Source organism: Oryctolagus cuniculus, chromosome 7 (assembly GCF_964237555.1).
Source record: "Oryctolagus cuniculus chromosome 7, mOryCun1.1, whole genome shotgun sequence".
Lineage (NCBI taxonomy): Eukaryota > Metazoa > Chordata > Mammalia > Lagomorpha > Leporidae > Oryctolagus > Oryctolagus cuniculus.
The window spans coordinates 50,764,558-50,772,223 of record NC_091438.1 but is presented as its reverse complement, the minus strand read 5'-3'; positions in this window follow the sequence as shown (position 1 = coordinate 50,772,223).

Here is a 7,666-nt window from a genome sequence, read left to right as displayed (position 1 = left end):
AAACAAATGAGATTGCTACCACAGAACCTGTGCCAGTGTTGAACCTCCTCGCTACACTCAGGGAACCTGTTGCTAAGAGAAATTAGGAAACAAAAGGCTCACGGGGCCTCCCCGCCCAAATCCGGCTCTGTTTGCTCAGGGAGAAATGGGCTATCTGTAGCAAACACTGCTATAACTCTATTTGGACTTCCTCCCCTTACCTGGTTCGTCTTCCAGCAATGTTAAAACCTGGTCTTCGCCACCTCAAACAGCAGCTCCTCAAACTGATGTTTCACTGCTAAGGTTTTTCTGTGGGTGATGCTGGAATCCTATCATTTGCAATGTATGTTTATCTACTTTTACAGTAAAATCTCATTAATTCCTCCTGGAATTTAAGATAACGGGATAAGCTAAAGGGTTTGCAGGAGCCAAATAATAGTAGTGTAAGGAAACCCGTTTGAACTGCATAAAGAGTCTGAAGGTTCTCTTTAAAAAGCAACCATTTACCGTTCAAATGCCAGGTAGTAACTTCTCTTTGCAATTATATCACCTTTTTAAGAAATTTTTTAAAATATTTATTTATTTGAAAGAGCGACAGGGAAGGAGGGAGAAAGAGATCAACCATTCATCCACTGGTTCACTCCCAAAATGGCCGCAACAGCCAGGACGGGGCCAGGCTAAAACCAGAAGGCAGGAACTCCATCCGGGTCTCCCATAAGGGTGGCAGGGAATCAAGTCCTTGAGCCATCATCTGCTGCTTCTCAGGTGCATTGGAAGTGAAGCATCAGGGGCTCGAACCTGCATCCATACAGGATGTCAGCAGTGGGAGCAGCACCTTAACACGCTGCATCACATTGCCAGTCCTCACACTTTACAATTCTTAGTTATTTAGATTTATTTTATTTATTTGAAAGAGGGACAGAGAGAGGAGAGACAGAGAGAAAGAAAGAGATCTTCCATCCACTGGTTTACCCCCCAAATGGCTGTAACAGCCCTGGTGGGGCCAGGTCAAAGCCAGGAGCCAGGAACTCTGTCCGAGTCTCCCATGTGGGTGCAGGGGCCCAAGCACTCAGGCCCTTCTCCACTGCTTTCCCAGACCATTAGCAGAGAGTCGTATTGAAAGCAAACCAGACAGGACTCAAACTGGCACTTGGATATGGGATGCTGGCATCACAGTGATGGCCTAACTGGCTATACCACAATGCCAGCCCACACATTTTTTATATGCAAGCAGTTTTACTATTGACCCTTGAAATATATACCTCTGTGTTTTTATGGAAAATATGAATACTTTTTCTTTTAAATTAATTTCTGTTTTTCACATAGTCAAATTCCTGTTATCTCCAATGAATTTTAGTTAATGGTTTTTTTTTTTTTGTTTTTGTTTTTTTTTGTTTTTTTTTTTTTTTGACAAGCAGAGTGGACAGTGAGAGAGAGAGACAGAAAGGTCTTCTTTTGCCGTTGGCTCACCCTCCAATGGCCGCTGCAGCTGGCACGCTGCGGCCGGCGCACCGCGCTGATCCGATGGCAGGAGCCAGGTACTTCTCCTGGTCTCCCATGGGGTGCAGGGCACAAGGACTTGGGCCATCCTCCACTGCACTCCCTGGCCACAGCAGAGAGCTGGCCTGGAAGAGGGGCAACCAGGACAGAATCTGGTGCCCCAACCGGGACTAGAACCCGGTGTGCCGGCACCGCAAGGCGGAGGATTAGCCTGTTGAGCCGCGGCGCCGGCCAGTTAATGAGGTTTTACTGTAGCTTATTTTTCTCTCAATGCATCTTAATATGTAGTTTACTTGTTTCTATTTTGGTTTTTGTATCATTGATTTCATTCATAATCTCTTTTAAATCTAAAGATCCCTGTTCTGTTTTGTGAAGACCCAAAGACTCCTAATAAAACTTTGTGCTTTAAGCAGTTACGTAAAACCAAGTTTGAGGGAATACTTCCAAGTTTGCCTTACCTTAGAAAAGCAGAACGGATATTTATTTATTTATTTATTTACTTATTTGAGAGGCAGAGAGAGAGACACATACAAGGAGAAGCTCCTCCAGATCTTGCGTCCTGGGGATCTTAGTTCAGGTCTTAGTTCTGTTCCCATCCAGAAGGGTGATTTGCCAAGAGCATCTTACTTCCTGCACTGATGTTTAGCATAAGCCCCTTTCCCTTTAGGCAGCTGGATGGGCACCCTCACTGCCTAACAGCACAACAGCCGACAAAGGTACTAACTCCAAGTCTTCTGGGTTCAGAAACTCTCGCCCAGATGTAAAACAGAAAAGCCATGACAACCTAAGTCACTAGGTAGATCCCCCTTCCTCTCCTCCACCCCACCCTCACTTACCTCCATGCCTCTAGTATAATGACTTTAAGACTAGAGAGAGTAAAGCAGGCAAGAAGATGCGATGTTGGTAGATCCCATGTCTCTCACTGAATCCTCCCACTGATGAACCCCCAGTGAAGTCAGGGAGAGAAGGTACACAAACCTCAGGAAGGTTAAGACCATAAGGGATCAGGGAAATATCTGGATGGAAGAGGTCCACTCACACAGACACACACACACACACACACACACACACCATACACGAAATTCTCAAAGTGAGCACCCTAGACCCCATAAATCAGCTACAGTTACCTAAAAAGTAACAAAAATCTGAATGCACCCTGTTGGAGACATAAAATGGAAGGCAGGCAACTTTAGAGTAAGGGAGAGTATCCCTTTTCCCAATGCTTGGGGCCAGAAGTATTTTGGATTTCAGAATTTTTTATTTTGGATTTTGGCAAATTTCATATACATAGTGTGATATGTTGGGGATGGGTCCCAAGTCTAAAAATGAAACTCATGTATGTTTCATACACTACTTATACACATAGCCTGAAGGTAATTTTACACAGTGTTTTTAGTGTGCCTGTGGTTTGACTGCAAATCATCACATGAAGTCAGGTATGAACTCCCACTTGTAATGTCATTTTGGTGCTCAAAAAGTTTTGGATTTCGGACCATTTTTTGAATTTTGTATTAAGAGCATGCAACCTGTAATTTCAACCCAGAACTCTGTACTCCAGCAACCAGTCATTAATAAGGGTGAGTATGAAATAAAGACAAGTTAAAATTACAAGAACTTAAAAAGGTTGCTATCCAATATGTGTTGAAATTACTGCGTAGCATGTCCTTTGGCTGAAAAGAAAAAAAGAAAGGAAAGAGAAGAAAGAGAGGAAGGAAGGAAGGAAGGAAGGAAGGAAGGAAGGAAGGAAGGAAGGAAGGAAGGGAGGGAGGAAGGAAGGAAGGAAGGAACCTTGTAAGAAAAGAATATGGTGTAATAAAGAAAAAGAGAGAACTGTTTCCTGACTTGGAAGAGTGGGTGCTCTCAGCCTGCTAGAAGTATCTTACCTCCACCTATGTGGTGATTCCACTTAGATTCCTAAAAGACTCTCCAGGTGGAGACACATTCATGTATCTCTATATATGGATGTCACATCCCTGAGAAGGGGTAGGTAATTTTAAAACTTCTCATATCAAAGTGAATTTCTGATGAAAAGTGAAAATGCAGTGTCTCCTCACATTTCCATAAATTTTCAGAAAACTCTCATCGATCCATGATGCACTGACACAACTATCCAGTAGAATTACCTGAGATGATGGACATGTTCTAGTCTTTGTTGTTAATGAAATAAAGTATAGCCACATATTGCCATGAAACACTTAATATATGACCATTAAGGATGAGGAATTGATTTTTGTTTCATTTTATCTATGTATGTATGAATATATGTATGTATTTATTTGAAAGAGAGAGAAGGAGAGACAGAGACAAAGATCTTCCATCCTCTGGTTCACTCCACAAATGGCCACAATGGCTGGGGCTGGGCCAGGCTGAAGCCAGGAGCCAGGAGCTCCATCCTGGTCTCCCACATGAGTGGCAGGAACCCGAGCACTTGAGCCACCTTCTGTTGCTTTCCCAGGTACATTAGCAAGGAGCTGGATCAGAAGCAGAGTAGCTGGGACTTAAACCAGCACTCAGATGTGGGATGCCAGGGTCCCAAGCAGCAGCTTAACCTGCTGTGTCACAACACCACCCCTGAGGAACTGAATTTTAAACTGTACTTAAGTTTAATTCATCAAATTTGAATGTAGACCATGTGTACTGGCTGCCATATTGGACAGCACAGGCCATGAAAAAGGGAGCAATTTTTTACTGAAAAGTTTTTTAGTGAAAATGAATTGATGTGAAACAAAGGAGAAATCACTCCTGTTTGCAGGGAATCTTGGAAACAGAAAGAGACTAGGGGAAGCAAGTCCAGTGGAATTGAAGGAATTGTGAGGAAAGCTATAGAACTAGCATTTGAGAGACATTGAATTAGATCTCCAGGTGGGGTGGGGGTGGGGTCTCAGCTGCCATCTAAGGTACCCTTTGGTCTGAAGTCTTCTCTGTGATGCTACCAACTAGCTTCTGAGGTCTTCTGTCTTAACCACAGCATGTTGTGTTGACTCTGCTTTCCCTGGGTGCAGACTGATCGGTCAGAATCCTTTGCCTTCCTCTTCAAATGACTGAGTCAGAGAGGGTAGGTTTTCCTTGTTTCTTAATTTGAAGTCATGGATAAATTATTTCCAGCTTCGGTATAGCAACAATTCACTTAATAGCCATTTTCACTAATGAACTGTTTCTATGTCACTGTTGGTACATGTCACAAGGTTTTTTGAAAGTGTCAACTTATTTATTCATTTACCTTTTTTTCACATCTTAACCTTATAATACCACTGGATTGGCATGAAAGGAGAACCTAGTCAGGCAAAGGCAGTGGTATAGGAAGCACCTTATGGAATGGGAATTGTGTGTGTATGTGAGAGAGAGAACAAATAAGGGTAGATTGGGGGAAATGTAAAAAAATAAGTCTGACAGAAAAATTTCAAAAGATATGAAATGAGTATATAATGGGGCGGGAGGTCTTGAAATTTTTTCCTATTCTCAATCATAAGAAAACAGCATATATTACTCATTATTTTAAAAAGTTATTCGGAGCTCTTTGCCGCCTCCCTGGAGTGCAGATTTTTATAGCTTTGGACTTTGTTCTTTCATATTTGACAGAGATATTGACCAGGAGCACTGATGCAAGTAATCCCTACTAGATCCCTTGATACTGAAGTAAATCCTACCAGTGCGAGGGAGGAAATGAGTCACTGTGGAGGTGTTCATTAACTTTTACAGCAGTTCTGAAGAACTCTGTCTTGAAATCAGCAGGCTCCATTCCACTCACTCTGGCCCAAGGTGGGAGACAGTAGCAGAGAGCCCTCCCCCTTCCCACCTTTCCATGGACCGTCTATTATCTATCTCCAGGGAATGCTGTGTGCCTTAGAAAGCATCCACTGACCTGCTCTGCAGGTACAATGGAAGTTCTCCCACCAAAGTGTAAATTGAAGTCTTCATCCTTCCAGATCTTCAACTCAGGCTTCAGCTCCTCCATAAACCTGCCTTAAACCTGCCCCCTCCTCTACCACATTTCCCAGAGTATCTGGAGACTTTGTTTATAGACCAATTGCCCTCAGGAAGGTGTCACTGCCAAGAACAGAGATGTCTGTGCTTAGGTGAGGTTCAAAATGTATTTTCTGGATCAATCCCCGTCTAATGAAGTTCTAGGAAAGTGCTTGACTCGTAGAAGTTCCACAAGTCACGTTAGCTCCCATATCTACATTTTCATCTAAAGAGTTCCACAGACTAGACTGGGTTTGTCATCTTAGTAAATCACATGCATTTTACAGGTGCATAATAGAGGCATGAAAGGTGTTATAAGAGCAGGCACAATGATTCCTTTTTAGAGATTGTCTTTGATAGGAAAATACTCTAGAAGCAAATTGATATAGAAAGTAAGACCTTAAGAATATGGATTAGAGGCTGGTACTGTGGCATAGTAGGTTAGGCTGCTGTCTGCAGTGCCAGCATCCCATATGGGCTCTGGTTCCACTCTCGGCTGCTCCACTTCTGATCCAGCGCCCTGCTGATGTGCCTGTGAAAGCAGCAGAGGATGACCCAAGTACTTGGGCCCCTGCACCCATGTGGGAGATCTGAAAGAACCTTTTGGCTCCTGGCTTCAACCTACCCAACTCCAGCCATTGCTGCCATTTGGGGAGTGAACAGCGGAGGGAAGATTCTCTCTCTCTCTCTCTCTCTCTCTTTCTCTTTCTTGTTCTCTCTTTCTCTCCAACTGTGGCTTTCAAACAAACAAAATAAATCCTTTTTTTAAAATATGGATTAGGAGACTATAAGGCAGTGGGGCTTACACCTAAATTTTTCTGTTTATTGAGCAATAAACTTCAAATTCAGTGGAGGAAAGGAAAGAGAAGTAAAGAGAGAGAGGAACAGTCATGAATTATGGTGTGTCCAAATGACTTTCAAAAACATGTTTGTCTAACATTAATTTCAATTGTTTAAAATTGTTTTGTAAACTGCTCTAGATTTCTCTAAGAACTTTATAAATTCTGTCTCATATTCACAGAGACCCTGTAAGAGTGGAGATTGTGGTTTGTTATTTTATTTTTATATTAGGATTTTATGGTATAATGTTGATTGAAAATTACAGTATTGTATGTGGACTATGTTTCCAGTTTTGTAAATGAAATCAGCTATATAGGTATTCATGTATTAAATTATGTGCTTAGAATGTCATGCAAATCACATTTATCATGTTCGTCCATGGGGAATGAAGGAGGAGTAGGAAAATAGAAGAATTTTTGCTTTTTATGTGATCCTGTATTGTTTGAAAATGGCCATTATCATGTTTCACTTTTGTAAGCAAACTACAAATAAAAGAAATCATCCCTTGCCTACTCATCTCTCCATGCTGCTGGGAAGGTCAGTTAGGATCATCTTTGTGGAAGTCATTTAAACAGTCAAAGATTCTATGAGCTTAGCAGTGTAATTTGTGTGTAAGGGATTATTTATGAAATTGAGCATTATGTCCTATGTCTTTGGCCCTTTGTTTTCCTGTTGTTCCATTGAGAGAGGTTTCTTAAGCTGCTGCTAGGTTCAGATTCTTTGTGATTTATCTCTGTCCCCTGGTTTTTCAACCACCAAGCTCTCAAACTCTCCTCCTCCTGCCCAGCAGGCTTGGGAAGCAGGTCCTCAATAACTCACCTGTTGCACTGCGGGGGGCTCAGTGAGAACCTGTGTTGGAGGAGGGCTGCCCTCCAGTATGACACATACAGGAAGCCTTTCCTGTTTACTCGCCTCATGGAATTGCCATAAAGCTGGATTAGGTGTCTGCAAACATCTCTAATGACCAGTATTATCTGAGAACTTAACAGTACCTGCTTGTTCTTGGAGAAAGCTATTTAATCAGACAACAACAACCAGTCATTTTTGGTTACTTGCTTTCTCTCATTTTTTTCGTTGTATTCACTTTGGATTCTGATGGGCTTCGAAGCCCTTCCTCCTCTTTCTCTCCCACCTTCCCCCTTTCTCCCCTTCTCACCCTGCTCTTTATGTCATGTTCTTTCTACTGTATACAGGTGCTTGTTCCTTATCTGTTGGGTCTTGTCATAACATCTCAAAATGACTAGGTAAAAATCTACTTTCTCTTATTGCCTAATTCCTTTTTAAATTTGGTTGTTTCTCATCTTTAATGGGTTTTTACAATGATATTACTTTATTATATAATTTACATAAAATAAAATGCATACACCTTAAATATTAAAAGTGA